Source organism: Mus caroli, unplaced genomic scaffold (genome assembly GCF_978045245.1).
Source record: "Mus caroli unplaced genomic scaffold, Mus_caroli_1 scaffold_5, whole genome shotgun sequence".
In the NCBI taxonomy this organism is placed as follows: domain Eukaryota; kingdom Metazoa; phylum Chordata; class Mammalia; order Rodentia; family Muridae; genus Mus; species Mus caroli.
Window position 1 is genome coordinate 51,280,780 of NW_028227260.1, and position 11,477 is coordinate 51,292,256.

An 11,477-nucleotide genomic window follows, 5' to 3' on the forward strand; every position below is an offset into this window, starting at 1 on the left:
TGACTCACTTGGGCTTGTTTTGGGCAGGGTGATAAGTATGGATCTATGTTCCTTCTTCAACATGTAGGCATCTAGTTAGTTCAGCACCATTTGTTGAAGATGCTTTCATTTTTTTTTCAAATGTGTGGTTTAGGTCTCTTTATCAAAAATCAAGTGTTTATAGGTATGTGGGTTAATTTTGGTGTCTTTGATTTGATTCCATCAATTAATATGTCTGTATCTATACTAATAGCAAGCCGTTTTTCTCACTATTGCTCTGTAGAACAGGTTGTGGTCAGGGATGTTGATACCTTCAGATATTCTTTTATTGTTCAAGATTGCTTTGGCTATCCTGATTTTCTTGCTGTTTTCCATATGAAATTTAGAACTGCTCTTTCAAGTTCTATAAATATATGTTGGAATTTTGGTGGAGATTGCATTGAATCTGTAGAATGTTTTTGGTAAGAGAGCCTTTTTCAATGTTAATCTTATCTATCCATAAGCATGGGAGATCTTTCTATCTTCTTACATCTCCTTCAATTTCTTTCTTCAAGGATAGGAAGTTCTTGTCATAAAGATCTTTTACTTAATAACTTGCCCAACTTGAGACCCATCACATGGGCAATCACTAATCCCTAATGCTATCACTGATACTCTTATGCTTGCAGACAAGAGCATGCTGTCTTTTGTTGTGGATTCTACTGGGGCTAATTATATTTGATGTTAATTCCGTTCTCCTGTGAGTGGCTTTGAACAAGGAATGAATCAGCATTCAGGTGATTTCTTGTAAACATGCTTCCCACCTTAATTTAAAAAAGAAGAAGAAGAAGAAGAAGAAGAAGAAGAAGAAGAAGAAGAAGAAGAAGAAGAAGAAGAAGAAGAAGAAGAAGAAGAAGAAGAAGAAGAAGAAGAAGAAGAACTGATGATTAGGCAGATAAAAGGGAAGGTGGAGCAGATAAAAGGGAAGGTGGAGCAGATAAAAGGGAAGGTCGAGAGAGAAGAAGGAGAAAATGGAAGAGGGAGAGGAAGAGGAAGAAGAAGAAAAGCTGAGCAAAAACACATGGCCTGGAGAAACTACAAGTTCTAAGGGGTCTCATAGATGTGGAAGATGGTAGTATAGCACTAGATCTGTCCAATCTAGGTGCACAACATGTAATCATATTAAGTGTGTTGTGGTTTCATTGCCAGGGAATATTTGGGAGGAGATTTACCACAACAGTCTTTTGAGAGGCCCCACCCAACATCAACTCATAAAGATACAGGTACCCAAAGACAATCATTGGATGGTTATTGGGAAGAATAAGATGAACGATTGTGGGCCCAGAATGAAATATGAACTTTATAGGAAGTAAAATAGAGTCAACTAAACTCAACCCTTGGGGATATCAGAGTCTGAACCATCAACCAAAGAACATGCACTGTCTGGACATAAGCCTCCCAGATCATATGAAGCAGATATGTAGTTTGACATCCATATGGTTCAAGAACAACTAAAACGGGGGTTATCCCAAAAGCTTTTGCCTATATGTAGGGTATGTTCTACTTGCTGGGTTGCCTTTTCTGGCCTCAGTGGGAAAGGAAGTGCATAGCCTCTCAAAGACATGAAGTTCCAGGATGAGTAGTGACTCACTGGGGCACTCCAACCAGCTCAGAAAAGGGAAGAGGGAAGAATTGTTGGAGGGGGTGACTGAAAAGGGTCTGTGAGCAGAATGTAAAGTGAATAAGTAAAAAAGAAAGAAAGAAAGAAAGAAAGAAAGAAAGAAAGAAAGAAAGAAAGAAAGAAAGAAAGAGAAAATTAAATAAAACAGCAAGAACATCAATTAGAGTGAACCAAAAATGGAAATCCTCCCATCACATAATACTCAAGACCCTAAATGAACATAGCAAAGAATGAAAATTAAAAGTTGTAAGAGATAAAAGCCAAGTAAAATATAAAGGCAAAGCTATTAGAATTAATTGAGACTTCTCAACAGAGATATTAAAACCATAATGGCCTAAACAGATGTCTTATAGTCTCTAAGAGATTACAAATGCCAGCTCAGACTACTATATACAGCAGAACTTTCAATCACTATTTAAACAATGTCCTTTTCTTAATCACTATTTAAACTATGTCTTTTTATGTAAAAGGAAAACTCCACCTCAGGGAAGGTTACCACATCACAGAGCACAAAGTAAATACAAAATTCCATAACAGTAAAACCAAAAGAATAAACACACACACACACACACACACACACACACACACACACACACACACACACAAATACACACACTACTGTTACCACAATCAAAATAATAGGAAGCAGCAATCATTGGTTATTATTAGCTCTCAACTTCAATGGTTTCAGTTCCCCAATGAAAATGCCCAGAAGGCACAAGGTAACACAGTGGATACAAAAACTGGATCCATTCCCCTGTACTAGGTCCTATAAAGTTTGCAAAACCAAAGGGCCTCTCTTCCCAGTGATGGCCGACTAGGCCATCTTCTGCTACATATGCAGCTAGAGACACAAGCTCTGGGGGTACTGGTTAGTTCATATTGTTGTTCCACCTATAGGGTTGCAGACCTCTTCAGCTCCTTGGGTGCTTTCTCTAGCTTCTCCATTGGGGGCCCTGTGTCCCATCATATAGATGACTGTGAGCATCCACTACTGTATTTGCCAGGCACTGGCATAGCCTCATACGAGACAGCTATAACAGGATCCCTTCATCAAAATCTTGCTGGCACATTAAATAGTGTCTGGGTTTGGTGGCTGATTATTGGATGGATCCCTGGGGGAGGGGGGGTGTTGTAGTCTCTGGATAGTCCATCCTTTCGTCTTAGCTCCAAACTTTGTCTCTGTAACTCCTTTCATGGGTATTTTGTTCCCTATTCTAAGGAGGAATGAAGTATCCACCCATTGGTCTTCCCTCTTCTTGATTTTCTTGTGTTTATGGGAGTGGATGGGTAGGGGAGCAAGGTGGGGGGAGGGTATAGGGAACTTTCGGGATAACATTTGAAATGTATATAAAGAAAAATATCTAATAAGTATTTAGCAAAAATAAAATCTGGATCCATCATTCCACTGTATCCAAGAAACAAATCTCAGAAACAAAGATAAGCATTACTTTAGAGTAAAGGGCTGCAAAAGTTTTATCCAAGTAAATGGTATCAAGAAACAAGCTGGAGTACCTATTCTTATATCTAATTAACAAGACTTTTACCCAACCATAATCAAAATAGATGCAAAAAGACAACTCATACTCATCAAAGGAAAAATCTACCAAGATAATATCTCAATTCTGAAAGTTAATTCCTCAAAGGTAATGACACTCACATTATGAAAAATACATTACTAAGGCTTAAATCACACATCAAGTCTTACATGTTAATAGTGGCAGACTTTATCAACCCACTCTCATCCATTGACTGGTCATCAAGAAATAATAAAATGATCAGAGGTTATGAATCAAATAGACCTACGATATATCTATGTAACATTTCACTGAAACACAAATATTTATATGTTCTTCTCAGAACATCGTGGAACAATCTACAAAACTAATCATATATTCATCCAGAAAGCACACCTCCACACAAATGAGAAAATTAAAATAACTACTTGTTTCCTATCTGATGATCATGGATTAAAGCTAGTCTTAAGCAACCACAGAAGTAAATAAAATAACACATACTCAAGAAAACTGAGCAACTCTCTACTAAATGACCAGTTGGTCAGGGACAAAATAAAGGAAAAAGATTAAAAACTTTCCAGAATTCAAGGAAAATGAAGGAACTGCATACCCAAACTTATCAGACACAATGAAAGCAGTAATAAGATGAATATTTATAGCACTGAGTGCTTCTACAATCAAATTGGAGACTTCTCATACTAATGATTTTAAAGTATACCTGAAAGCTATAGGAAAAAAAATAGTGTATACCAAAGAGGACTAGATGGTAAGCAAAAATCAAACTCAGGTCTAAAATAAATCAATTATAAACAAAGACAACAATATAAAGAATAAACAAAACAAAGAGCTGGTTCTTTGAGAAAATCAACACCATACACAAACCCTTAGCCATACCAACTAAAAGGTAAAGAGACACTACCCAAAATCTGAAATTAAAAGGGAGACATAGCAACAGAAACTGAGGAAATTTAAATAATTATTAGGTCTTACTTCAAATCTGTACTCCAAAAATTTGGAAAATCTAGATGGACCAGATTATTTTCTAGATAGTTTCCACTTACAAAATTAAACCAAGATCAGGTAAATAATCTATATCATCCTGTAAGACCTGAAGAAATAGAAACAGTCATTAAATACCTCCTAACCAAAAAAGAAAAAGAAAGAAAGAAAGAAAGAAAGAAAAAAAGAAAGAAAGAAAGAAAGGAAGGAAGGAAGGAAGGAAGGAAGGAAGGAAGGAAGGAAGGAAGGAAGGAAGGAAGGTAGGTCCCAGGGCAAGATGGTTTTAGCACTGAATTCTACTAGACCTTCAAAGAAGATACCAATACTCCTCAAGATATTTCACGAAATAGAACCAGAGGAATATTGTCAAATTTATTCTACGAGGCTATAGTCACCCTTGTACCTAATTGAAATAAAGACTCAACACAGAGAGAGAATCATATCAATTCCCTTTAGAATATTGATGCAAAAATACTCAGTGAAATATTGGTAAAGAGAATCTAAGAACACAACAAAGATATCGGTTACCATGACCAAGTAGTCTTAATCTCAGGGACGCAGGTATGGTTCAACATACAAAAATCCATTGATGTAATCCAACATATAAACAAACTGTAAAAAAAGAAAACAAACAAACGAACAGCAAACAAAAACCATGATATCCTCATTAGATGCTGAAAAAGCCTTTGCCAAAATCCAACACCCTTTAATGCTTGGAGTGATCAGGAAATAAAAGGCCCATACCTCATTAGAATAAGGGCAACATACAGCAAGTTGATAGCATACATCAAATTTAATGGAAAGAAACTTAAAAGAACTCCACTAAAATCAGGGACAAGACAAGATTGTTCATTCTTTCCTTATCTCTTAAATATAATATTTGAAATTCCTAACTATAACAATAAGACAACTAAAGATCAAGGGGATACAAATAGGAAAGGAAAAAGTCAAACTATGGCTATTAGTAAATGATTTGTTAATATATGTAAGTGACCCCCAAAATTCAGCCAAAGAACTCCTACAGCTAAGAAACAAATTCAGCAAAGTAGATGGATACAAAATTTAATCAAATCAGTAGCCCTTATTTATACAAGTGATAAACAGGCTGCAAAATAAGTGAGACTGCACCTTTTACAAGAGCCTAGAATAACATAAAATATCTTGGTGTAACTTTAATCAATCAAGTATAAAACCTGTATGACAAGAACTGCGAGGCTCTGAAAAAAGAAACTGAAGATATCTGAAGATGGAAAGATTTCCCTTGCTCTTGCATCAGTAAGGGTAACATAGTAAAAATAGCCATCTTACCAAAACCAATCTGCAGATTCAGTGCAATTCCCATCAAAATTTCAACACAATTCTTCATAAAACTTGAAAGTAAAATTCTCAGTTTTAAATGGTAAAACAAAAATCCTAGGCTAGATGATGCAATCTTATACAATAAAAGGACTTCTGGAGGTGTCACCATCCCTGACTTCAAGATGTACTACAGAACAATTATAATAAAATCTACATGATATCACTATAGAAACAAGTTCATCAATGGACTTGAATGGGAAGACAAAGAAATAAACACACAGAACTACATTTGTTTTTGTCAAAGAAGCCAAAACCATGGAAAAGAGAGAGCATCTTCAACAAACACTACTGGTGTAAATGGATGTATACATGTAAAAAAAGAATGCAAGTAGTTGCATGTTTTTGACCCTACATTAAAGTCAATTTCAAATTGATCAAATACCTTAACATCACACCACATTCACTAAAATCTAATAGAACAGAGAGTAGGGAATAGTCTTGAACTCATTGGTACAAAAGACAACTTCCTGAACAGTACAATCGTCATAGCTCATGCACTTAAAGGAACAATTAATAAATGGAACCTGATGAAATGTAAAAGTTTATATGAGCCAAAGAACACCATCAATTGGAAAAAATGACTGCCAACAAAATTTCAAAAAATATGTCATCAACCCTGCTGCGGACTGGCCTCAGTGGGTCCCTCAACCCGTGGGAGAAATCAGGGTCCCGGTACTCAGGTGAGCAAGGAGTCAACAAATGACAAACAGACATGAACAACAAAGAGTGCTGGATCTGAATGATATTTCTCAAAGAGAGCATCAGATTTATATTACAGAAGAAAAGAAGGAAGTTAGGTTTCACATCAGCCAAGGTACATTGAGGTTATCTGATGCATAATGACACAAAACAGAGAAATGAATATATAAAGACTGGCAGGAACAAGGCAGTGGTTACAACTGATATAAAAAGCGGCCCTATCTAAATTCAGATATTCTAGGAGCCAGGTGAGGATTTCACACCCTAAACACAATTCTAGTCCATTGTATAACCCACCACCAGGGGGGGGTTCTGCTCTTGCTAACATTTTCATGAATAATGCAATACTCTTGTTCCTCCTTAAACCACAACCCTTCTTCTTTCTAGACCATTGTAAATTTCTGCATATGGGAGTGACTCAGTTGTTATTCTAAGTTTACTTTGTAGAACTTGCCCTGAGATTTCTACTCTTACCCAGTAAACTGCAATGCCTGATTTCTTTCACTATCTCTTTCAACACTAGAGGCATTTTGTGTGAATAAGTCAAATCATTCCTTGGGGGCACCTATAATAAAACAATACTGAAAGAAGGCACACAGAACCTTTCACCTACTATTGCAAACACAAATCTGGAGCATCCATGCTATGGGATGCCATGGCCTCCGGAAGACCAGTTTCCGTGAAACTTTTTGCCTCAGGACTGTGGCTAAGCTTTTAGACTTGTCACCAAGAATCCACTGGAATGGGTATGGCACAACCCTACATGTAAAAGATGGCTAATATGCAAAATATATAAAGAACTCAAGAAGCTAGACACCAACAAACCAAATAGCCTAATGAAAAATGGCTTACAAAGATAAAAAAGAATCAACAGACGAATTTCTCATGGCTGAAAAACCCTTAAAAGAAATGTTTAACATGCTTTAGCATCAGGGAAATACAAATCAAAATGTTTCTGAGATTCCATCTAATACTCATCAAAATGACAAGTGGCAAGGTTGAAGAGCAAGGTAACACTCCTCCATTGCTGGTGGGAGTGCTAAATTATACAACCACTCTGGAAATCAATTTGGTAGTCTCTCAGAAAATTGAGGTACAGTTCTGCCACGGGACACAGCTGTACCACTCCTATGCACATACCTCAGTGATGGTCCACCATCCCACAAGTACATTTTCTCAATTATGTTTGTAGAAGCTTTATTCATAATAGCCAGAAACTGGAAATAATCAAGATATCCACCAACCAAAAATACATAAAGAAAATAAGGTTAATTTACACAATGGAATATTACTCAGCTATTAAAAGCAAGGATATCATGAAATTTGCAGGCAGATGGAAGTAGAAAATATCCTGAGTGAGGTACAAAAGTACATACATGGTGTACACACATTTACAAGTTTATATTATCCATAAATTACAGGATAAACATACTAAAACCCACAGATCTAAAAAACCCAAATAATAGGCAAACCCTAAAGGAAATGCTTGAATCTTTCTCAGAAGAGAAAATAAAATAGATATTGTTGGTAGATAAAGGGAGGGAACAGGATGGGAGAGTAGATGGGTAGGTGAATGAGGCAGGGGTATTAATTATAGTGATATCAGGGCAGTGAGAATGGAAGTGTGCAGTGGGCAGGTGGGGGGGATATCTCTAGGATGTGGCAGAGACTGAGGACATGCGGAAGCCCCAGAGAATCTATGGAGGAATCTCTATGTGAGAATTCTGGCAGTAGAGATATGGACCCCAATGTGATGGCCCCAAAGTGAATGCCAGGCAGGACTCCCAGTAGAGAGATAAGAACAGCAACCCACTCACATAAGCTTTGACCAAAAATATGCCCTACTTAAAGATGTACTGTAAAAAAAGATGAAGCAAAGTTGGAGGGAATGGCCAACAAATGATTGTTTCAAGTTAACAGCCATCTCCTGGGCAATAATCAATCCCTGACACTATTGATATTCTGTTGTGCTTATACATGTAATCCTAGCATATGTGCCCTCTGAGAGGCTATACCCAGAAGCTGATTGAAATAGATGTTGAGACCCACAGCCAAACATTTGATGGAGTTCAGGGAGTATTGTGGAATAGTTTGGGGAAGGATTGAAGGACCTGAAGAAGATAGGGAGTCCATAGGAAAATGAGCAGTGTCAACTAAACTGGACCTTTCAAGGCTCCCAGAGATTTAACTACCAACCAAAAAGCTAGCATCGGCTGTATCTAGACTCCAAATTTATGAAGTGGATATGCAGCTTGTTATTCATGTTGGTCTCCTAAAAACTGGAGTGGAGGATACCCCTAAATCTGTGACCTCTCTGTGGATCCTGTCTATCTAAGTGGGCTGCCTTGTCTGCCCTCATTGGGAGAGGTTATGCTGAGTCCTGCAGAGACTTGATATTCCAGGATGGAGTGATACATAGATGGGGACTCCCTGATTTCAGAGGAGGAGAGAAGGTAATGGGGGAGGAACTGTGAAAGGGGGTCAAGGAAGAGTGGAGCAGATATTGGAATGTAAATTGAATAAATTAATAAATTACTGAAAAAAGAAACTGCTAAAAATTATTTTTGGAGAAATTAGTGCAAATCACCTACACTGAGAACTAAAAAGGATAATTCAGGCACACTGGCAGATAGACACACAAACAACACACACATGCACACACAAACACTTGATCTAGTCAATTTTGCTAGTGTAAAGGTAAAACATGTCTCCTTTAAAACTTTATCTCTTGAGGAACAGTTAACAAACTCACCTGTGAGCACACACAATAACCTAGAGTCCAAAGAAAAACGGGGAGATTCAGGAACATTATCTGCAACATCACATGAGTCCATCACTGTTTCTTGCACACCAATAAATTTTATTATGCAAAAGGTGCTGTTCAGTTCCATTTCTATCATTACTTTTGCTTTCTGGAAAAAAGAATTCTGCATCGTAGATGCAAATATTTCTACCTAGAAGCACTATGAGAGTGTTTCCCTATCCACCTACCCCTACTCCCTCCTCCCAGTCCTCACATTAGTCTACACTGGGGCATACAGACTTCATAGGACCAAGGGCCTCTCCTCCCAATGATGTCCTACAAGGCCATCCTCTGCTACATATCTGGCTGGATCTATGGTTCCCTCCATGTGTACTCTTTGGTTGGTGTTTTAGTCCCTGGGAGATCTGAGGGATCTGGATGGTTCATATTGTTGTTTCTCCTATGTGGCTGCAAACCCCTTCAGCTCATTCAATCCTTTCTCTAAGTCCTCCACTGAGGATCCTGTGTCCACTACAATGGTTGGCTGAGAGCATCCACCTCTGTACTTGTCACACTCTTGCAGAGCCTCTCAGGAGATCGCTATATCAGGCTCTTGTCAGCAAGTACTTCTTGGCATCCACAATAGTGTCTGGGTTTGGTTACTCCCCCTTTTCAGCAGAGTTCCCTGGCATCTGAGTATATCAGGAGAATTCGGCCCACTGAATCAATTAACAGGGCTCATATAGCCTCATGATAGTAAAACAGGAAGGCTGGAGTCTGTATGGGTTTGTACCAAGTCTTCTGTGCTATATGTTATAGCTGTTTAGCTGGTGATTTTATGGAATTCCTAACAGTAGGAGTGAGTATCTCTCTGTCTCTTTGGCCTGGTCTTGGGATTCTTTTCCTGATATTATGTTGTTTTCTCTATCCTTCATATGAGGGCTTTTGCCCTGCTTTATTGTATCTTGTTTTTTTGTTTGTTCTTTTGTTTGTTTGTTTTTTTCTGTTTGGCAGTTGTCTCTTGAAGACCTGTTCTTTGGAGAAGTGGGTCTAGAGGAGAGAGGGAGTTGTGGTGGAGCTGGGAGGAATAAAGGGAGGGAAAACTGTAGTCAAGATGTTTTGTATGAGAGAAGAAACTATTTTCAATGCAAACCAAACAAACAAACCCCCAAACTCAAACAAATAAACAAACAAAAATCAATTGACCAAGGACACTAAATATAGTGCATATACAATTGCACAGTGTAATGATTCATTCTAAAGTATTTATAAAATAATAAAGTCTGCTTATTTGAAAGCACAAAAATTATCTTCTTAACATTTAGACTGGCATCTTTCAAAGCAAATAGCCAAGATCACACATAAAATAGAAACATAGATGGTATATTTGGACAGCTCTATTTATTTTCTTATGATGCTTTTTAAATTAACCTACTGATTATCATAAAGTTTTTTTTTCTGTCTAGCAATCATTTCCTGAAAATAATGATGCTGTTCTCCACCATAATAACAAAATAGTTTTCCTTCCAAGTGTATAATTCTTCCATCATGCACTTTGATGAAGCACTGTTAATTATCTTTTATTTTAATATATAGTTACTACTTTAATGTTCAAGTTTTCAACCTGGCTTTGTTGGACATTCACATAGATATTTAAATCTTTAGATTATATTTACCTCAATTTTCTATCATCTTAGCTTTTACATTTTAATATATATGAATAATTTGCTGAGCTACAGAGTAATTGCTATTTCTTTCCTTCTCAGAAAACTATACCTTTTAATTGTATCTAAATGAGAATGGTTTAGAACAATAATCATGTGATTATTAAAGTAAATGGATTACCATATACTGTGCACCTATAAATTTTTTATTTATTGCCTGTATTATCTTCTTCTTTTTTTTAAACATCTTCTGGTTATATATAAGTTCTTTATGTGATGATACTTTATTTGATGTCTTAGGATATATGCTCATACTACATTAAAATGGTGCTAGATTCAGACATGTAATAAAATATACTTCAATGCTTACATTACATTTATATAATGTATTTGGTGTAATAGGATTTAACATTCAATTAACAGTATACAACTTTATGTGTATGTGTGTATATATATATATATGTATATATATATATATATAAATGTAGGAGATTATTGCTAACATTTTCCCCATCTTTATGATATTGCCACTCCACCTGCTTGTGTATTCATTCTAAAATTCATGCAATAATGAGCCATTTCTACTATACATTAGAGAATGACTATCTTTCTGAAGAGGTAACAACAAAATCAAAATAATTTTTTGATCTCTTCTCCTTTTATTTAGATGTTTCTGACATATCCATTTTGCCTATTTGGACTACTGGTTTTAATGATTTTTGCAGGATAGATATAGTGGTTGGGTAAGTTTTTCTAAGATTCTCAATTTCTTCTTTTTTTAGAAGGTTAATGTCATTGACTATGGAAATTTTAGTGTTTAGAATTACTTTTTAAATCCATAACCTTTCAATATTTTA